General features: G+C 36.1%; 1 long non-coding RNA gene across 1 annotated transcript; it reads left to right on the top strand.

Moving 5' to 3' along the window:
* Nucleotides 1–74: 74 nt before the first annotated feature.
* On the top strand, nt 75–22828 carry LOC145529236 (uncharacterized). Its single transcript, XR_014071057.1, has 6 exons — nt 75–938; nt 1195–1297; nt 3767–3805; nt 4521–4577; nt 19706–19758; nt 22515–22828. It is a non-coding gene; the product is annotated as an uncharacterized LOC145529236 (long non-coding RNA).
* Nucleotides 22829–23545: the final 717 nt, after the last annotated feature.

Below are 23545 nucleotides of genomic sequence, written 5' to 3'. Positions count from 1 at the left end.
GGCAACCAGTTTTGTCATAGACACTCCCTTCCTTATTATCAAACCTTCCCTTTAGCCACTTCACAATCACTGAAGGATCCCAGACTTCCCTCTTGAATACTGTGAGACTCAAAATGCTGCCTGTGTCCTTATCTTTATTAGAACTCCACCCTGAATTGTCTTTATAGTGCATAGGGACCTTGTTAGGCTCATGTTAGGTTCATGAATCAAGGTAAATTGTGAGTGGTCTAACAGGAGATGGCAAGAGTGATCATTGACATTTTAGGAATCAGTGGACTAAAATGGACTGGAATGGGTGAATTTAATTCAGATGACCATTATATCTACTACTATGGGCGAGAATCCCTTAGAAGAATAGAGGAACCCTCACAGTCAACAAAAGAGTCCAAAATGCAGTACTTGGATGCAATCTCAAAAACGACAGAATGATCTCTATTTTTTTCCAAGGCAAACCATTCAATAGCACAGTAATCCAAGTCTATGCCCCGACCGGTAATGCTGAAGAAGCTGAAGTTGAAAGGTTCTTTGAAGACCTACAAGATCTTCTGGAACTAACACCAGTGATTTTGGAGCTCAAGAAAATAAAGTCTCTCACTGTTTCCATTGTTTCCCCATCTATTTGCCAGGAAGTGATTTCAGTCTCCTCTTTCACTTTCATCAAGAGGCTCTTTAGTTCTTCTTGCTTTCTTCCATAAGGGTGGTGTCATCTGCATATCTGAAGTTATTGATATTTCTACCGGCAATCTTGATTCCAGCTTGTGCTTCATCCAGCCCAGCATTTTGCATGATGTACTCTGCATATAGGTTAAATAAACAGAGTAACAACATACAGTCTTGACATATGCCTTTCCGAATTTGAAACCAGTCCATTGTTCCATGTGTACTTCTTACTGGTGCCTCTCGACCTGCATACAGATTTCTTGGAAGGCACGTAGAAGGTAGTCTGGTATTCTCATCTCTTTAAGAATTTTATACAGTTTGTTGCAAGTCACACAGTCAAAGGCTTTGGCTTAGTCAATAAAGCAGAAGTAGATGTTGCAAAGAGTCAGACATGACTGAGTGACTGAACTGAACTGAACCCTGAACTGTCTTTATCATAGATTTGTTTACTAATTTACTTGTTCCTTGAGTGAAAAGAAATATAATACCCTTTGTGGCTCTACTTTCTTGACTGATATTATCTGTCGAATTCAGGTATTCACCAACAAACTGCTGGCCCAGAGGAAGTGAATTTTCTACCATCACAGGATCCATCCATAAAGAGTACAGAGAACTTGGAATCTCCCTCTGCTGCTGAGTATGTTTGATTAAGGTGCTCTCATTTGAGAACTGTGGCTCTCTAACATGTATAGAATTCTTTTCCCAAAAAATAAGGTCTCCAGATATATAACTGTGCTTGAAAGAAATGTCTTGGAACAATTTACAACTCAAAAAAAAATAATCATGACACTATCACTCAATGAACGTAAATATGGCTAAGATAATTATTTAATAAATGTGTAAGTTAATATTTTATATATTTTCTAAATAAATTTTAAATTAATTTAAAAAAAACTATTCAAATATGTTTCATTGATAATTCTCTAATCACGATATCATTTCTGATTAGGCACTATATATTTCAGTCAGAAAGACTGGTTGAGATTTTATAATTTGTTTTTCTCTTGTTTATTCTATTCTGAGTTCCAGTATGACTTAATGGTCTATTTTTTGTGATAAGGAGTTAAGTTTTTGGCCAATAGGCAAAGAACTGTGAATTTTTTAATGGTCTGAAAGTAGCATAATGCCATAATGTAATTGTGCAAAGTCAAAACTATAATTTTAGAGATTGGTTTGGATTTCAATTTTTACTACAAACGGGTTTGTGTTGAATATTACATGCAGTTAGAATTACTATAACTATGTGGATTTTGGAGTATATTATACAAATAAATTCATAGATAATGCTTCTTGACATATTCAAGAGAATTCAATTCGATTCAATTCAATTAAATACTGACAAGTCCAGTGCAAACTCTTTACCCTCCTCTTTTAAGTGTTGCAAGTAAAATACAACATGTGTAAATGCTACTGGTTAATAGATTTCCATAATCCTAAATCTATAAATAAATTTGTTTAGGTTTCAAAATGCAATAATCACAAGTCTAATACAAAAGACATTATTTTATTAGTGATTTTTCTTGGATTGTGCACAGATGAAGTATAACCAGTACTTTGTGCTTTTTGTTCCTTTGAAATTGATAAAGGATAATACCATTTAATTTTTAGAATTATATGATTCTTCAAGTTGTTAAAGGCTTATAAAATACATATCCAGGCTATTACCTTACAGATAAAGAAATAGGGATCAAGAAGTTAACTGACTTGCCAGTTCCAAGCGTGCAATCTAGTAACAAATTTAATAGAATAAGTTAAGATGCTTGATTCTTACATCACTGAAACATTCTGTAGGAGACACCACCTTTCCTTTGAAGTTAGCATTAGTGCATAATAAAGGAATGTTTTACATAGATACTATTATTCCCTTAATGCAGCCTTCTCTTCTTACAATGATCACACCTTTTGGATTAACTGAGAAAATATAAGATTTCTTCTTTTTATTTTGCATATACAGCTTTCCCAAACTCCACCTTATATGACATTTTCTACCTCCACCAAAACCCAATGAATAACAGAAATGAATTTCTTCTCTTTCCCAGTTATTCAGAAATTGCCAAGAAATAATTAAAGCAAAAGGTTTCATGAGAAGATGAGGCATATGCTTAAAAATTTTGTGTTTGATGGGAATTTAAGCATTCTTGGTAAAGAATATTTAAGTATGGGAATGTACACTATTTCAACATACAGATTTCCTCTGATGAAATAGAATTCCATGAACAGAGGAGCGTGGTGGGCTATTGTCCATGGGGTCACATAAAGTCAGACATGATTGAGTGACTAACACACAGAATCTAAAACAAGAGAGGATATTTTTATATATGTAAATGATTCACTTTGCTGTACTGCAGAAACTTACACAACAGTGTAAATCAACTATACTGCAATAAAATTTAATTTAAAATAACTGGATTAAATATGACAGTACATGTTTTGATTTTGTATATGTTTCAATATAGCATGATTAAAAATAAATAATCAAAATATTTCATAAGAAAACTATACTCTGTTAACTACAGAAATTGGTAGATTAACAAATTATATTTTTATAATTTTAGGAGAGAAGCTCAAGTGAGATAAACTTCAATATGTACTTTAGCTTAAGTTTACATTCTGAACCCTATGCTACCAAGTGAAATATCAAAACATTTGTCTTTATGATTATTTAAATGGATAGAAAATGTTCCCAAAGCTGTACAGTGAGGGATTTAATTGAGAGAGATTAGTGATCCCTTGGTCCCTTGAGCTGACTAGTTCATTCTCCTAAACTTAGATGAAATTTATTTATAGGTCCTCAGGATTTTATTGTTTAAATTATAAATATTCCCCAAACTAACTATATAAAAAAAATAACAGAAACAACACAAATCTATACATACTTACATTTCTAATCCAGTGGATGATTAGGTACAGGTCCCCATATCATCACTGAGGCTGAGGTGGATCAGTGAGGAAGTGTTGTAAAGATCTGCATTTTGACAAACTAGCATAACTATTTAAAACTATTTTACTATTTTTATTCATAGCCCTATAATTGAAAGCTGCACCACTAGATTCATATTTTTTTAATTATGATTTTCAATCCTTTTAACTTTTTTCACTCCCACAGATAAAAGGAAATGATCTGATTTCCTAGATAATGGCTATGGTGAGTTACTTATATCATTATTAACCTTATATTAACATTATTAAGATATAACAGATGTGTTTATGCTGAAGAACTCTTTAATATAAGTGATTCCAGGAAATATCTTACCCAGGGCACAATCACATCGATCAGTTGACTACCTTCAGAGGTATCATACTGAGATAGTTTCATCAAGTTTAGTTGTCAAAAATAATACAGAAATGTAGGGTCTTATATTTTCTCTTACTTTGTCTATTTCCTTATTTTTGCTATCCTTTTATAATTTTTTTCCAAGTTCCAGCTCCTTTGACTGTCATTAACTGTTTGATTAAGAAAGAAATCATCAAGCATTTATAGAGCCTCAACTGTGTGTTACACAATGTGTCGATGGATTTTTCCAAACATCTCATTTTTTTCAGCTTTACAGTTCTGTGGACTGCAAAGTCACTCATCATTTCGAATGAAGAATTTAAATTTAGAGAAATAAAGAATGTTGGTCAAAGTAAAAAACAATAAGTTTTAACTACAGCTTTACTCCAGACTTTCTGCCTATAACTCAATTACATCATAGGCACCTACATTAACTTGGGTGCCTTGATAATCTTTTCATTTATTTCTGTATTTCTATATATATATATAAATCTATATATATATGTAATCTGCTACGATAGTGCTTGTTTTTTTAATTCCTTCTCTCCCCCTTCCTCTCTTCCTCTTTCTTTCTTCTTTTCAACAGTACTGATGTGATAATAAATTCATCTTCAAAATAAAAATCTTTGGCATGTGAGCTTTGGTGAGTAGTGATTTTTATAATGGATTCTTATAGTATGTATATAAAAACCCCCTTTCTTGATGAGAAAATAAAATTCCAGAGTTATTTCTACTACCCTTAGTGATTTTTCTGTCTTCTGAGCATTTAGCAGAAATATATTGGCTGAATCATATAAATTGCCTATATAGTGAAGTCAGTATCAATATGCAATTTATTATACAGTAGACAAATAATTTTAACGTATGAATAGTTTTTCTGAGGTCAGACAGAAAGGCTGAATGCCAGTTGAAAATGTAGTAAGAATTAAATTTATTTTCTAGTCTGACAAAGGTCTGTATAGTCAAAGCTATGGTTTTCCAGTAGTCATGTATGGATGTGAGAATTGGACCATAAAGAAAGCCTAGAGTCAAAAATCGATGCTTTTGAACTGTGGTGTTGGAGAAGACTCTTGAGAGTCCCTTGGATTGCAAGGAGATCAAACCAATCAATCCTAAAGGAAATCAGTCCTGAATATTCATTGGAAGGACTGATGCTGAAGCTCCAATACTTTGGCCACCTGATGTGAAGAACTGACTCATTGGAAAAGACCCTGATCCTGGGAAAGATTGAAGGCAGGAGGAGAAGGGGATGACAGAGGATAAGATGATTGGATGGAATCAATAAATCGATGGACATGAGTTTGAGCAAGATCCAGGAACTGGTAATGGACAGGGAAGCCTGGTGTGCTGCAGTCCATGGGGTCACAAAGAGTCGGACATGACTCAGCAACTGAACGGAACTAAATTTTTCTGTTAAGCACTCACTTCTGTTTAATATTGATAAACAAGTGTCTTAGATTCTCAGGATTCATGGATTATGTGATAGCCTGAAAAGACCATACTATTATGACAATTTACTTAAATATATATAGGTTATATACTGTCTTAGTTCGTTAGTTTCTATAACAAAATACCACAGACTAAGTAGCTTATACACAATAAATACTGATTTCTTACAGTTCTGGAGGCTGGAAGTCTGAGATCAGTGTGCCATCATGTTAAGTGAAATGTTTCATTGGGTCTTTACACGGCAGAAAAATAAAGAAAATGTTAACCACTCCGTCGTACCTGGCTCTTTGCGACCCCATGGACTGCCACCCACCAGGCTCCTCCGGCCATGGGATTTTCTGGGCAAGGATACTGAACTGGGTTGCCGTTTCCTTCTCCAGGGGATCTTCCCAATCCAGGGATCGAACCCAGGTCTCCTGCACTGCAGGTAGATTCTTTATTGACTGAGCTACGAGGGAGGAAGGGTCCTAGTATTTCTCATAACATTATTTAAAAGATTCTAACCCAATTTACCAGATTTCCACCATCATGACTTAGATTCCTCCCAAAGATCCTACTACCATCACCTTTGAAAGTTAAGATTTCAACAGATAAATTTTGGTGGCACATAAGCATTCAGACCATAGCAAATACACTCAAAATAGCTAGAGCTTTTAAGAATTGAATTCTCATTTGCATTATACTTGATTGCCTATAGGAAAGTTGTTCTACCTTTTTAAATATTTTTTTGGTATTTTAATCTAATATACTACCATACATTCTTGATATAGTAGAACTACAATGTTTATAGCAAGGTTGTTATGAGATCAGATAGCTTATATACATACCAGAATTTCAGCCATGTAGAAATAATTTATTCTTTGACAGCAAGATCAGGTTTTGCCTCTCTTTAACAATTTGTGCTTCCCTTTTAAGTCCTAATGGAATCAGTTAATATTAAAAGTCTTTTTAAATGTCTTTAGTAAATCATAAGCACCTAAAATGTAAGTTTTGTCTGTCTTATTTGTGTTTAATCCCTCTCTACTAAGTAGATTTCTGGCACACAGTAAAATTTCAATGATAATTTACTAAATAAATAATAATTCTAGAGTTTCCAGTTCTGCATGTAAGAAGTTTAGAAGCCAGCACTTTGTCCAACAAGTAAATTTAAACAATTGAAAAACCTTCAATCCTTTAAGAATCTCCCAGAGAGATGAGGACACAAGGCCCAGTACTAATTTCAAGGGAGACCAGATGGACAAATACAGAGACTAACAACTTACCAAAGCGGAAATGAGGAGAAACTGCTGCAGGAACCAGTGCCCAAGTAGAAAACCAGAACTGCATTTGCCATATTACTGGAGGTTAGATATGGAAAATTCTGAGAGTTAATGCTGAATAGGGGACAAATCCTAGAATCCTGGGGGGTTGGCGGGGAGCACAACATGAGATTTACCTCCAGGAGCCTACCAAGGTTTGCACTGTTAACATCAGTAGAAAGTTGCCTCCTACTTTAGTAAGAGGCTGCTGTTGCTGTTGCTGCTGCTAAGTCGCTTCAGTCGTGTCCAACACTGTGCGGCCATAGACGGCAGCCCACCAGGCTCCCCCACCCCTGGGATTCTCCAGGCTAGGACACTGGAGTGGGTTGCCATTTCCTTCTCCAATACACGCAAATGAAAAGTGAAATTGAAGCCATTCAGTCGTGTCTGAATCTTAGCGACCCCATGGACTGCAGCCTACCAGGCTCCTCCGTCCATGGGATTTTTCAGGCAAGAGTACTGGAGTGGGGTGCCATTGTTTTCTCTGAGTAAAAGGCTAGGGAAAAGAAATACACCAGAGCACTCTTAGCAAGGCTTGCTCTCATCTGAAACTAGTTCAGCAGAGCCTCACCTGCCTGCAGAGGTGGTAGCAGATCCTAATTAACTGGGAGAAAGGAAAAAGCAAACAAACAATTTAAGACCATGGTAGCCAAACTCTCCCACCCAAGAGGAGTAGGAAAAAAAAAAAATTAAACATGAGAATTTTACAGTCCAGAGGCAGGGATAAACTCATTAAAATACTGAGCCTTAATCTCAAGACTCAAAATTCTCCCCCCCGCAGCCCCCCGCTTTCACCACAACATTAGAGAAGGCCAATTTACACAGTTCCTTTATCCAATCCATCCTGTCTGGCTATCAAGAAAAATTATAAGATATAACAGAAGGTCTTTTCCAATCAGTTGGCTCTTCACATCAGGTGGCCAAAGGATTGGAACTTCAGCTTCAGGAACAGTACTTTCTGAAAAACAGAATTTGAAGGGGCAGAATAAATCAGAATCAAACATAGCAAGGATGTTGAAATTATCCAAAGCATAATTGAAGCCAACTGTGATTAATCCCCTTCATGGATCACAAAGCCAAAGAGTGTTTCATAACTCAATGAGCTATGAGCCATGCTATGCAGGGCCACACAAGACAGATGGGTCACACTGAGGAGTTCTGGAAAAAAAAAAAGTCTACTTCTGCTTTACTGACCATGCTATTCTGTTTTACTGACTATGCTAAAGCCTTTGACTCTGTGGATAACAATCAACTGTGGAAAGTTCTTAAAGAGATGAGAAGACCAGACCACCTTACCTGTCTCCTGAGAAATCTGTATGTGGGTCAAGCAGCAAAAGTTAGAAATGAAACAACTGACTGGCTCAATATTAGGAAAGGAGTACGTCAAGGCTGTATATTGTCACCCTGCTTATTTAACTTATATGCAGAGTGCATCATGCAAAAAGCTGGGCTGGATGAATCAAAAACTGGAATCAAGATTGTCAGGAGAAAGAGAAAAAACTTCAGATATGCTAATGACACCACTCTAATGGTAGAAAGTGAAGAGGAACTACACGGCCTCTTGATACGGGTGAAGAGCAGAGTGAAAAAGCTGGCTTGAAACTCAACATTCAAAAAACTAAGATCATGGCATCTGGTCCCATGACTTCATGGCAGACCGAAGGGGAAAAAGTGGAAACAGTGACAGATTTTATTTTCTTGGGCTCCAAAATCATTGTGGATGGTGACTGCAACCACAAAATTAAAAACAAAACAAAACAAAAACAAACAAAAAAACACACACTTGCTCCTTGGAAGGAAAGCTATGGCAAACCTTGTTGCTGTGCAGTAGCTCAGTCGTGTCTGACTATGCGACTCCATAAACTGCAGCCAGGCAGGGTTGCCTGTCCTTCACCATCTCCCAGAGCCTGCTCAAACTCATTTCCATTGACTCAGTAATGCCATCAACCATCTCATCCTCTGTCATGCCCTTCTCCTCCTGGCTTCAGTCTTTCCTAGAATCAGGGTCTTGTCCAATAAGTGAGCTCTTCCCATCAGGTGACAAAATATTGCAGCTTCAGCTTCAGCATCGGTCCTTCCAATGAATATTCAGGATTGATTTCCTTTAGAGTTGACTATTTTGATCTCTTTATTGTACAAGGCACTCTCAAGAGTCTTCCTGCAATACTACAGTTCAAAGCATCAATTCTTCAGTGATCAATTCCTTAATTGTTCAGCCCTCTTTATGGTTCAACTCTCACATCCATATGTGACTACTGGAAAAACCATAACTCTGACTATATGGACCTTTGTTGGCAAAGTAATGTCTCTGCTTTTTAATACACCATATAGGTCATAGCTTTTCTTCCAAGGAGCAAGCATCTTTTATTTATTTATTTATTTTTATAAATTTATTTATTTTAGTTGGGGGATAATTACTTTACAATATTGTAATAGTTTTTGCCATACATTGACATGAATCAGCCATGGGTTTACATGTGTTCCCCTTCCTGGACCCCCCTCCCACCTCCCTCCCCATCCCATCCCTCTGGGTCATCCCATTGCCCCGGCTCTGAGCCCTTGTCTCATGCATCGAACATGGAATGGTGTTCTGTTTCACATATGATAATACACATGTTTCAATGCTGTTCTCCCAGAACGTCCCACCCTCACCTTCTCCCTCAGAGTCCATAAAATTGTTCTATGCATCTGTGTCTCTTATTCTGTCTCGCATATAGGGTTATCGTTACCATCTTTCAAATTCCATATATATGCATTAGTATACTGTATTGTTGTTTTTCTTTCTGGCTTACTTCACTCTGTATAATGGGCTCCAGTTTCATCCATCTCAGTAGAACCTATTCAAACGTATTTTTTTTTTAATGGCTGAGTAATATTCCATTGTGTATATGTACCACAGCTTCCTTATCCATTCGTCTGCTGATGGACATCTAGGTTGCTTCCATGTCCTGGCTATTGTAAACAGTGCTGCGATGAACATCGGGGTACACGCGTCTCTTTCAATTCTGGTTTCCTCGGTGTATATGCCCAGCAGTGGGATTGCTGGGTCATATGGCAGTTCTATTCCCAGTTTTTTAAGGAATCTCCACACTGTTCTCCATAGTGGCTGTACTAGTTTGCATTCCCACCAACAGTGTAAGAGGGTTCCCTTTTCTCCACACCCTCTCCAGCATTTATTGCTTGTAGACTTTTGGATAGCAGCCATTCTGACTGGTGTGAAATGATACCTCATTGTGGTTTTGATTTGCATTTCTCTAATAATGAGTGATGTTGAGCATCTTTTCATGTGTTTGTTAGCCATCTGTATTTCTTCTTTGGAGAAATGTCTGTTTAGTTCTTTGGCCCATTTTATGATCGGGTCGTTTATTTTTCTGGAATTCAGCTGCAGAAGTTGCTTGTATATTTTTGAGATTAATTGTTTGTCTGTTGCTTCGTTTGCTATTATTTTCTCCCATTCTGAAGGCTGTCTTTTCACCTTGCTTATAGTTTCCTTTGTTGTGCAAAAGCTTTTAATTTTAATTAGGTCCCATTTGTTTATTTTTGCTTTTATTTCCAATATTCTGGGAGGTGGGTCATGGAGGATCCTGCTGTGATTTATGTCGGAGAGTGTTTTGCCTATGTTTTCCTCTAGGAGTTTTATAGTTTCTGGTCTTACGTTTAGACCTTTAATCCATTTTGAGTTTATTTTTGTGTACGGTGTTAGGAAGTGTTCTAGTTTCATTCTTTTACAAGTGGTTGACCAGTTTTCCCAGCACCACTTATTAAAGAGATTTTCTTTTCTCCATTGTATATTCTTGCCTCCTTTGTCGAAGATAAGGTGTCCATATGTGCGTGGGTTTATCTCTGGGCTTTCTATTTTGTTCCATTGATCTATATTTCTATCTTTGTGCCAGTACCATACTGTCTTGATGACAGTGGCTTTGTAGTAGAGCCTGAAGTCAGGCAGGTTGATTCCTCCAGTTCCATTCTTCTTCCTCAAGATTGCTTTGGCTATTCGAGGTTTCTTATATTTCCATACAAATTGTGAGATGATTTGTTCTAGTTCTGTGAAAAATACCATTGGTAGCTTGATAGGGATTGCATTGAATCTATAGATTGCTTTGGGTAGTATACTCATTTTCACTATATTAATTCTTCCAATCCATGAACACGGTATATTTCTCCATCTGTTTGTGTCCTCTTTGATTTCTTTCATCAGTGTTTTATAGTTTTCTATATATAAGTCTTTTGTTTCTTTAGGTAGATATATTCCTAAGTATTTTATTCTTTTTGTTGCAATGGTGAATGGTATTGTTTCCTTAATTTCTCTTTCTGTTTTCTCATTATTGGAGTATAGGAATGCAAGGGATTTCTGTGTGTTAATTTTATATCCTGCAACTTTACTATATTCATTGATTAACTCTAGTAATTTTCTAGTAGAGTCTTTAGGGTTTTCTATGTAGAGGATCATGTCATCTGCAAACAGTGAGAGTTTTACTTCTTCTTTTCCTATCTGTATTCCTTTTATTTCTTTTTCAGCTCTGATTGCTGTGGCCAAAACTTCCAAAACTATGTTGAATAGTAGTGGTGAAAGTGGGCATCCTTGCCTTGTTCCTGACTTTAGGGGAAATGCTTTCAATTTTTCACCATTGAGGATAATGTTTGCTGTGGGTTTGTCATATATAGCTTTTATTATGTTGAGATATGTTCCTTCTATTCCTGCTTTCTGGAGGGTTTTTATCATAAATGGATGCTGAATTTTGTCAAAGGCTTTTTCTGCATCTATTGAGATAATCATATGGTTTTTTTCTTTCAATTTGTTAATGTGGTGTATTACATTGATTGATTTGAGGATGTTAAAAAAACCTTGCATTCCTGGGATAAAGCCCACTTGGTCATGATGTATGATCTTTTTAATATGATGTTGGATTCTGTTTGCTAGAATTTTATTAAGGATTTTTGCATCTATGTTCATCAGTGATATTGGCCTGTAGTTTTCCTTTTTTGTGACATCTTTGTCTGGTTTTGGAATTAGGGTGATGGTGGCCTCATAGAATGAGTTTGGAAGTTTACCATCTTCTGCAATTTTCTGGAAGAGTTTGAGTAGGATAGGTGTTAGCTCTTCTCTAAATTTTTGGTAGAATTCCACTGTGAAGCCGTCTGGTCCTGGGCTTTTGTTTGCTGGAAGATTTCTGATTACAGTTTCGATTTCCGTGCTTGTGATGGGTCTGTTAAGATCTTCTATTTCTTCCTGGTTCAGTTTTGGAAAGTTATACTTTTCTAAGAATTTGTCCATTTCTTCCAAGTTGTCCATTTTATTGGCATATAGCTGTTGGTAGTAGTCTCTTATGATCCTTTGTATTTCTGTGGAGTCTGTTGTGATCTCTCCATTTTCATTTCTAATTTTGTTGATCTGATTCTTCTCCCTTTGTTTCTTGATGAGTCTGGCTAATGGCGTGTCAATTTTGTTTATCTTCTCGAAAAACCAGCTTTTAGTTTTGTTGATTTTTGCTATGGTCTCTTTTGTTTCTTTTGCATTTATTTCTGCCCTAATTTTTAAGATTTCTTTCCTTCTACTGACCCTGGGGTTTTTCATTTCTTCCTTCTCTAGTTGCTTTAGGTGTAGAGTTAGTTGATTTATTTGATTTTTTTCTTGTTTCTTGAGGTACGCCTGTATTGCTATGAACCTTCCCCTTAGTATTGCTTTTACAGTGTCCCATAGGTTTTGGGTTGTTGTGTTTTCATTTTCATTCGTTTCTATGCATAATTTGATTTCTTTTTTGATTTCTTCTGTGATTTGTTGGTTATTCAGAAGCGTGTTGTTTAGCCTCCATATGTTGGAATTTTTAATAGTTTTTTTCCTGTAATTGAGGTCTAATCTTACTGCATTGTGGTCAGAGAAGATGGCTGGGATGATTTCAGTTTTTTTTAATTTACCAAGGCTAGATTTATGGCCCAGGATGTGATCTATCCTGGAGAAAGTTCCATGTGCACTTGAGAGAAAGGTAAAATTGATTGTTTGGGGGTGGAAAGTCCTGTAAATATCAATTAAATCTAATTTGTCTATTGTATCATTTAAAGTTTGTGTTTCCTTGTTAACTTTCTGTTTAGTTGATCTATCCATATGCGTGAGTGGAGTATTAAAGTCTCCCACTATTATTGTGTTATTGTTAATTTCCCCTTTCATACTTGTTAGTATTTGCCTTATATATTGTGGTGCTCCTATGTTGGGTGCATATATATTTATGATTGTTACGTCTTCTTCTTGGATTGATCCTTTGATCTTTATGTAGTGTCCTTCTTTGTCCCTTTCCACATCCTTTATTTTAAAGTCTGTTTTATCTGAAATGAGTATTGCGACTCCTGCTTTCTTTTGGTCTCCGTTTGCATGAAATATGTTTTTCCATCCCTTCACTTTCAGCCTGTGTGTGTCCCTAGTTTTGAGGTGGGTCTCTTGTAGACAGCATATATAGGGGTCTTGTTTTTGTATCCATTCAGCAAGCCTTTGTCTTTTGGTTGGGGCATTCAACCCATTTACATTTAAGGTAATTATTGATAAGTATGATCCCGTTGCCATTTACTTTGTTGTTTTGAGTTCGTGTTGAAACATCCTTTCTGTGTTTCCTGTTTAGAGAAGATCCTTTAGCATTTGTTGGGGAGCTGGTTTGGTGGTGCTGAATTCCCTCAGCTCTTGCTTGTCTGTAAAGCTTTTGAATTCTCCTTCATATCTGAATGAGATCCTTGCTGGGTACAGTAATCTGGGTTGTAGATTATTCTCTTTCATTACTTTAAGTATGTCCTGCCATTCCCTTCTAGCCTGAAGGGTTTCTATTGAAAGATCAGCTGTTATCCTTATGGGGATCCCCTTGTGTGTTATTTGTTGTTTTTCCCTTGCTGCTTTTAATATTTGTTCTTTGTGTTTGATCTTTGTTAATTTGATTAATATGTGTCTTGGGGTGTTTCGCCTTGGGTTTATCCTGTTTGGAACTCTCTGGGTTTCTTGGACTTCTGTGACTATTTCTTTCCTCATTTTAGGGAAATTTTCAACTATTATCTCCTCGAGTATTTTTTCATGGCCTTTCCTTTTATCTTCTTCTTCTGGGACTCCTATGATTCGAATGTTGGGGTGTTTCATATTGTCCCAGAGGTCCCAGAGGTTTTCCTCATTTCTTTTGATTCTTTTTTCTTTTTTCCTCTCTGCTTCGTTTATTTCCATCATTCTATCTTCTACCTCACTTATCCTATCTTCTGCCTCCGTTATTCTACTGTTGGTTCCCTCCAGAGTGTCTTTTATCTCCTTTATTTCATTATTCATTCTATATTGACTCCTTTTTATTTCTTCTAAGTCCTTAATAAACATTTCTTTCATCTTCTCAATCTTTGTCTCCAAGCTATTTATCTGTAACTCCATTTTGCTTTCAAGATTTTGGATCATTTTTATTATCATTATTCTAAATTCTTTTTCAGATAGATTCCCTATCTCCTCCTCTTTTGTTTGGTTTTGTGGGCATTTCTCATTTTCCTTTACTTGCTGAGTATTTCTCTGCCTTTTCATCTTGTTTAGATTGCTGTGTTAGGCGTGGCCCTTCTGTATTCTGGTAGTATGAAGTTCCTCTTTATTGTGGAGGTTCCTCACTGTGGTTGGGGTTGGACAGGTGGCTTGTCAAGGCTTCCTGGTTGGAGGAGCTTGTGTCAGTGTTCTGGTGGGTGGAGCTGGATTTCAGCTGGAGCTTAATTGTTCAGCCCTCTTTATGGTTCAACTCTCACATCCATATGTGACTACTGGAAAAACCATAACTCTGACTATATGGACCTTTGTTGGCAAATCAATGTCTCTGCTTTTTAATACACCATATAGATCATAGCTTTTCTTCCAAGGAGCAAGCATCTTTTAATTCCATGGCTGCAATCATCACTTGCAGTGATTCTGGAGCCCAAGAAAATAATGTCTCTAACTGTTTCCATTATTTCAACATCTATTTGCCATGAAGTGATGGGACCAGATACCATGATCTTCATTTTTTGAAAGTTGAGTTTTAAGCCAGCTTTTTCATTCTCTGCTTTCAAGTTCATCAAGAGTGTCTTTAGTTCCACTTCATTTTTGCCATAAGAATGATGTCATCTGCATATCTGAGGTTACTGACATTTTTCCCAGCAATCTTGATTTCAGCTAGTGCCTCATCCAGTCTGGCATTTCTCATGATGTACTCTGCATATAATTTAAATAAGCAGGGTGACAATATACAGCCTTGATACTCCCCTTTGCCAATTTTGAACCAGTTCATTGTTCCATGTCTGGTTCTAACTGTTGGTTCTTGACTTGTATACAGGTTTCATAGAGACAGGTAAGGTGGTCTGGTATTACCATCTCTTTAAGAATTTTACACAGTTTGTTGTGATCCATACAGTCAAAGGCTTTAGCATAGTCAATGAAGCAGATGTTTTTCTGGAATTCTCCTGCTTTTTCTATGATCCAACCAATATTGGCTATTTGATCTCTGGCTCCTTTCTCTTTTCTACATCCAGACTTAACATCCATAAGTTCTCAGTTCATGTACTGTTGAAGCCTAGCTTGAAGAATTTTGAGCATTACTTTGCTAGAAAATGAAATGAGTGTAATTGTGTGGTAATTTTAGCATTCTTTTGCATTGTTCTTTGTTGGAATTGGAATAAAAATTGTCCTTTCCCAATGCTGTGGCCACTGCTGAGTTTTCCAAGTTTGCTGGCAAATTGAGTGCAGCACTTTCACAGCATCATCTTTTATGATTTGAAATAGCTCAGCTGGAATTCCATCAACTCAACTAGCTTTGTTGATAGTAATGCTTGCTAAGGCCCACCTGACTTTGCACTCAAAGATGTCTGGCTCTAGGTGAGTGATCAAATCATCGTGGTTATCTGGGTCATTAAGATCCTCCTTATATAAGTTTTCTGTGTATTCTTGCCACCTCTTTTTAATATCTTCTGCTTCTGTTAGGTCCATACTGAGACAAATGTAGACAGCATATTAAAAAGCAGAGACATTACTTTGCTTACAAATGATCATATAGTCAAAGCTATGGTTTTCCCAGTAGTCATCTAAGGTTGTGAGAGTTGGATCATAAAGATGACTGAGTGTGGAAGAATATGTTTTGAAATTGTTGTGTTGGAGAAGACTCTTGAAGTCCCTTGGACTGCAAGGAGATCAAATCAGTCAATCCTAAAGGAAATCAGTCCTGACTATTCATTGGAACAACTGATGCTGAAGCTCCAATACTTTGGCCACCGGATGTGAAGAGTCGACCTTTTGGAAAATACCCTGATACTGGGAAAGATTGAAGGCAAACTGAGAAAGGGGCAGCAGAGGATGAGAAGTTTAGATAGCATCACCAAACTGATGGACATAAATTTGAGCAAGATCCAGGAGATAGTGAAAAACAAGGAAACCTGGTGTGCTGAAGTCCATGGGGTTGCAAAGAGTCAGGCAAAACTTAGTGACTGAACAACAGCAAGAACAAATGATTAATATACTAAGGGTTCTCTTGGATAAAATAGATGTCATACAATAACAGATGGGCACAGTAAACAGAGAGATGGAAACTCTGAGATTGAAAAACAAACAAACAAACAAACAAAAGAAAGCTAGAAATAAAACTCAGTATAACAGAAATGAGAAAAATATTTGATGATCTTACTAGTAGACTGATCATAGCTGAGGAAAGAGTCTCTGAGCTTAAGGTATCTCAATAGAAACCTCCCAAACTGGAAAGAAAATAGAATAAAAACTTTAGCAAAAAAAAAAAAAAAAAAAAAAGAACTGAACATTCAAGTACTGTGGAACAATAATAAAAGGTGTATCATTTGCATGATGTAAGTGTCAGGACAAAAAGAAAGAAAGAATATTTAAAAGACCAATGAAGAGTAATATCCCCAGTATAATGTAAGATACCAAACCATTAATTCAGAAAGCTCTGAGAACATCAAGCAGGATAAATGTCAAAAAACATTTGACATGCAATAATCAAATTACAAAAAAAAAAAAATCAAAGATAATGGCTCAAAGACATCTCACAAGGAAGATAAAGAGTTATGAAATGAGCATATGGAAAAATGCTCCACATCATGGATTAAAACAACTTAAAATCTGGAACACTGACAAAAACAAATGCTGAGGGGAATGTGGAGATATGGTAACTCTTGGTGGGAATGAAAAATGGTTCAGACACTTTGGAAGAGAGTTTGACAGTTTCTTATAAAAGTCAACATGGTTTTACCATATAATTCAGCAATTGTGTTCTTTGGTATTTACCCAGAGAGTGTGAAAATGATGTCCACATAAAACCTGCATATGGATGTTTACAACAGTTTTATTTATATTCGCCAAAACTTAAAGCAATCAAGATATCCTTCAGTGAATGAATGCGTAAATAAATTGTAGTACATATAGATGAAGGAATTTTATTCAGTGCTAAAAGGAAATGAGCTTTCAAGTCACAAAAAATCAAGGACAAACTTAGATGCATATTACTAATCTAAAGAAGCCAATCTAAAAAGACTACAAACTATATGACATTCTGTAAAAGTAGAATTATGAACTCAGAAAAAGATCAGTGTTTGTCAAGAGTCAGGGAAGAGTTGGTGAGACAGGATGAATGGGCCAAGAACAGATGATATTTATGACAGTAAAAATACTCTGTATGATGTTAGGATGCTGAATACATGTCATTATACATTGGTCCAAACCTGTAGAATGTACAACATTGAGTGAACACTAATGTAAAATATGGACTTTGGGTAATTATGACATGGCAGTGTCAGTTTATAAACTGTAAAAAATAAATCACTCTGGTGGGAGAAGTGGGTAATGGGGGTTAATATACATGTGTGGGGACAGAGGATATACGGGAAATCTCTGCATCTTCCTATCATTTTTTTCTGTGAACCTAAAACTGCTTTTTAAAAGTTCTTTAAAATAACAATAATAATACTTCTGAAGTGTGTGAATTTCTTTCTGTATCCTTCTGCTTACACTCGATAGATAATATTCACACTAATTTAAAAAGGAATATGATGTTGTAAAATCTGAAAGAGATGAATTTGTTATGCTATCAGATTTAAGCAATTGAAAATCAATTGTAAATAAATTCACTTCAGTAAAAGATTTAGATATGCATTTAAAGTTCACTTTACCAAAATTATAGTTTTATACATTTATAATTATCTCCACTTACAAACATCTGAAGAGACTGACATGTATTACAGAAAAACAAAAATGTTTGAGATAAAACTTAAGCTGTGACTATATGTCCAAATCCTTTATACCTACTTTTCATAGGACACTTTGTCCTGCTCATTATATTGCAATGAATTCAGTAAAGTTGCTTGAACTCGTATGTTTGGCCCAAAATATAACCAGCTTTCTTAGCTCCCAGATCAATGATAAACAATGTCCTCTCTACGGAAATAAACTTATATATACTGATATGGGAATACCAGACCACCTGACCTGCCCCCTGAGAAATCTGGATGCAGCTCAAGAAGCAACAGTTAGAACTGAACATGGAACAACAGATGGGTTCTAAATCGGTAAAGGAGTATGTCAAGGCTGTATATTGTCACTCTGCTTATTTAACTTATATGCAGAGTACATCATGTGAAATGCCAGGCTGGATGAAGCACAAGCTGGAATCAAGATGGCAGGGAGAAATACCAATAACCTCAGATATGTAGATGACACCACCTTGATGGCAGAAAGCAAAGAAGAACTAAAGAGCCTCTTGATGAAAGTGAAAGAGGAGACTGAAAGAGTTGGCTTAAAACTCAACATTCAGAAAACTAACATCATGGCATTCGGTCCCATCACTTCCTGGCAAATAGATGGGGAAACAATGAAAACAGTGAGAGACTTTATTTTGGAGGGCTCCAAAATCATCGCAGATGGTGCCTGTGGCATGAAATTAAAAGGCTCTTGCTCCTTGGAAGAAAAGCTATGACCAACCTAGACAGCTTATTAAAAAGCAGAGACATTACTTTACCAACAAAGTCCATCTAGTCAAACCTATGGTTTTTCCAGTAGTCATGTATGGATGTAAGAATTGGACTATAAAGAAAGCTGAGCACCAAAGAATTGATGCTGTTGAACTGTGGTGTTGGAGAAGACTCTTGAGAGTCCCTTTGACTGCAAGGAGATTCAACCAGTCCATCCTAAAGGAAATCAGTCCTGAATATTCATTGGAAAGACTGATGCTGAAGCTGAAACTCCAATACTTTGGCCACCTGATGCGGAGAACTGACTCATTGGAAAAGACCCTGATGATGGTAAAGTTTGAAGGCGGGAGAAGGTGACAACAGAGGATGAGATAGTTGGATGGCATCACTGACTCAATGGACATGAGTTTGGTGATGGACAGGGAGGCCTGGCATGCTGCAGTCAATGGGGTTTCAAAGAGTCAGACACAAATGAGTGACTGAACTGAACTGAACTGAACTGAAATTTTAATTTTAATTGGACACAATTTGGAGGATTACCTATGGGAAACTTTTTCCTGAGCATTTTGTTTATGACAATGTTTCACCAGAGATTTCATTAACTGGTTGTTTCTTATATGTCCATGCTGTAAGCACTATACCCTCTATGTCAATACAACATAGATCTCCATAAAGCAAATTTTAATACAGAATGAATATTTTGGGGCTTTTGATACAAGAATAAAAAATTAATTATGATGAGATGCTGCCTGTAGGATGGCCTTTAGAATGCATGCTTTGAGAATGTATCATTGCTGTAGTAAAAATAACAAAATATTAAGTTGTGACGGGAACAGAATTGGCATGGTTTAAATTACCGTGTTTTTTGTGAGACTCTGAATTAATATACTCTGATTACATGTGACATTTAATTAAATTATTTCATTTATTTCATTTAAATACTGCGTTCTATAAATATCATTAATATATCACTTTCATTCAGACCACCAATTATTTGAGTGATATTTGAGAATTGTGATCATATGTAAAGCACTAGAGATTGTAAATGAATGCTTTGTTATCTCTCTATTTTTTTCTTTAGTTGTAGTAAACATATACGGGAAGACATAAGGATAAAATTATCATTTAATTTTGGTAAGTAAAATATTATATTATTTGAATGTAGATTTTCAGTGGGAGATAAAGTGATCAAAGCAGCACGTATGGGAAAAGAGACATGGACAGAGCATATCCGCAAAACTATTGTCTAGTATAGGCTTTTCATTGTCTTCATGTGAAATCTTGAGCAAATAGTTTTACAGTTGTTCAAGTTCCTTTAATTGTTAAATAATTGACCAACATTTAAAACGGCTAATATTTCTTGTGAAGCTTCACTTTATTAAAAAAAGAAAAAAAAAAACTACTTTAGCTCGTCTTAAGAATATGAAGATCTTACTGCGTAAGAAATGAAGTCTTAGTGGTAGTACATAAAGAGAGCCCAGCATCAAAGAAACATATCATTGAGTTCTATCCGCTGCTAGTTAATACATTTGGATCACAGTATTATTTTCTAAGATCCCAGAGGAAGAAATAGTATAATTGTCTGAAACATGATGGAAAATGGAAAAGATGGTAGGTGCATTCAGCTACCTACATGACAAAGACAACATTTTTTATTTTTTAAATTGCATTTGTACTAGTTTCTGTGAAGGTAACAACTATCAAAAATATAAAGTACAAATGAGACATTGTGAAGTGTGATTTCACAATAAAAAATCAGATGACCCTGGATTATAGTGATGCTTTTGCTTTTGATTTAGTTGGGGGTATTGTAATATGTGGCAGGGTCTGATGAGAGTAAAGATGCTGAAGTATTTCCACTGAAGGAAGTGAGATTACAGAGTGAAATTATAAAGTTTTCCCCACCACAAGTGAATTCTCTAATTTGTCTCTAATAATACATTAAAATATATTTCCCCTCAAGGAATATCTCTTCTTTCTAAATTAAATTTTAAATGATTTTTTTGCAAGCTGATTTTTCTTTTACATTTACAAGCAAACATGGGAGAAGAGGGAATGAATTAGTGTTAGATATGCTCATAAACACATGCAGTTAATGTAAAAGGGAATTTTTTATCTTTCCTGAAAGTATTCAAAAACTATTACCCTAAGTAGCTAACTTTGTGTCAACAAGATGGATGAATATTGAAGTGCACACGGAACCTGAGATGTATAAAATACGTAAGTGCCATACAATCTACAAATTTCTGCACAAATATATTCTCTTCCAAGAAATGATTTTTGTGAATTTTGTTCTCCACTGATAGTTAGATATTACGAGGACATACTATAAGGGTTATAAGATGTTAAGACATGAAGTTTCAGAAAGGCTTTTTTTTTTTTTACTTATCAATCAGTGAAGATATTGACTGCCCACTGTTTAAGAAAGTTAATCCTGAGGCTATATAAACGACTAAACCTTGAAAAAAAAAGATGTCTATAAAAATGTGCTGTTACCCCCATGGGTAGCTATTATTTCCATCTGGGTGAACTGAGCTGTGCAAATTAGAGTGCAATCACAAACCAAGACCAAAATAAATCCAAGTCATGAGGGAAAAATATCAAGCAGGGAGGATGAGAGAAAAGTAAAAAAAGAACCCCTGTCTCTTTTTCCAACTGCTTTCCTATTAGGTTTTCAAAGGAATCTGTGTTGGGCAAGAAACACTTTTATTTTCAGAACCACAGACAGATTTTCTTATATATATATGGGAAACAGTGGGGATTAAAAAAAAAAAAAATGGCCTCAAGGTAGAATGAGCAAGTCAGTAGTATCTGAAAAGATACAATGAATCGGAAAGAATTGTCTATTCTTAAAACATCTACAAATTTGGCTAAATTAAGTATATCTAAAGAGAAATCACAATTCTTTGTATTTTGGAAATACTTATTAAAATAAAAAATATTTAATTGCATTTTGTTTTAAACCAAGCTAAACATTAAATTTCCTAGGATCGTATTTTTGATTACCTATTAGGGGTCATTATGTTACTTTCTACATTTACCCTATATGTGTTAATCACACAGACGTACATAGGATTTGAATAAAGATGACAACACATATGCACCAAGAAAGTATAGGAATATTTATTACTCAAATACTAAAACTTTCTACAGAGAAGATGGTTGACTCCCAAGCAGATCCAAAATTGGTTTGAAAAAGCAGTAAATAAAGGTTGGATTTGGTTTCTTCAGCATGTACGGTATGACTGTGGGCAAAGTTCCCCGTGTGATGACAGTTTTGTGGTCTGAAGCTCCCATGAGTGCCAAAAGAGGGAGCACTCAGACTTTCTTACCAAACTGCCCAGATCAGTTTTATGGCCTGAATGTGATCTACGTTTGTAAATATTTCAAGTATGCTTGAGAAGCTGTGTTTTCTGTTGTCGGATGGAAAATTCTGTAAAGTTAATTTGATCAAGTTAGTCCATAGTCCTGTTCAGGTCAAATCTGTCTTCCTGATTTTCTACTAGCTTAATCTATCAATTTGTAACAGAGAGGTTTCAAATTCTCCAATGTTTTTGTTGATTCTATTTTTTTTTAATATATATTTTCCCTTTGTGTATTATTTAGCTTTTTATTTTTCTTAAAACTATGTTAATGGTTGTCCTAGAATTTACAATACGTGTGTTTACATAATTTATGTGCACCGGCCCATTTCACTATAACACTTTCTTTGTAACTGTGGACCTCAGCTGAGTTGAGCTAAAAAGAACCGAGCTGCCAGATGTCAGAGGAGCCAATTAAAACAACAAGCTAACAAAGGAAAGAGTTAAGTCTTTAATCATTTACTGCAATGGGAAATAAGCAAAAGGCTAAAACCAAGGAAGCCCAACTTTCGCCTTTCCTTTCCCCAGGTGGACCCGCTCAGATGTGGGGACTGGCTCACCGCCGAGAACCTCGGAGGACCCTGAGTCAGGGGGCGGGGGCAGCGGACAGGAGTGGAAAGCACTTGGGACTCAGTCAGAAAGTGCCATGGAGAATGTGAAGACCCTGACTGCCCGGAAGCCTCAGGCCCTCCTGCAACTCTCTTCAGAGACTGAAATGCAGGAGTTGTGCACCAAGCCCAGGGTGGGGAAGGCAGCTTTGCCCTGTAAGACATGACAGGCAAAGTCTTTATAATTGCCTATAATCAAGTCTGAAAATACACACATTGCTTTTTCATCCCAAAGCCAATCTGGTGACTCAGATGGTAAAGAATCAGCCTGCCATGTAAGAGACCTGTGTTCAATCCCTGGGTTGGGAAGATCCCCTGGAGCAGAGCATGGCTGCCCACTCCAGCATTCTTGCCTGGAGAATCCCATGGACAGAGAGGAGCCTGACCTGCTACAGTCCATGGGATCGCAACGAGTCAGACACAACTGAGAGACTAAGCACAGCAAAATTTCAATTACCCTTAAGCATTTATCCTCACTTCCTCTGTCCCAGAGCTTGTGATATTACTACCATTTATATCAATTGCCACAGATTGCTTTAAACAAGCAGCTGTCTTTTTTATCAGTAGAGAAAAAGAAAGACTTTATTTTGTTTTCATTTATACCTTTGGCAATCCTCTTCTTTATGTAGATCCAAGTGTCTGACTTATATCTTTTGCTTTTTTTTTTTTTGCCTGAAGAACTTCCTTTCACATTTCCTGCAGAACAAGTCTGCTAGAAATGCTTCTTTCATTTTTTTTTTCCCAAGCCTTTATTTCTTCTTCACTTTTGAAGGATAATTTCACAGGATATAGATTGGATATAGATTTCTAGGTGTTTTGTATTTTTTTTTTAACACGAAATGTTTCAACCCATATTCCTTTTTGTTTTTCTGCATGGTTTTTGATGAAAAGCCTGCTGAAATTCTTATTCTTATTTATCTTTAAATGAGTATCCTAAATGAGAAAAGAATC

Source organism: Giraffa tippelskirchi, chromosome 12 (genome assembly GCF_054371585.1).
Source record: "Giraffa tippelskirchi isolate mGirTip1 chromosome 12, T2T-mGirTip1v1.2.pri, whole genome shotgun sequence".
In the NCBI taxonomy this organism is placed as follows: domain Eukaryota; kingdom Metazoa; phylum Chordata; class Mammalia; order Artiodactyla; family Giraffidae; genus Giraffa; species Giraffa tippelskirchi.
The sequence above is the reverse complement of the archived record's forward strand: the minus strand, read 5'-3'. Positions and strand labels throughout refer to the sequence as shown.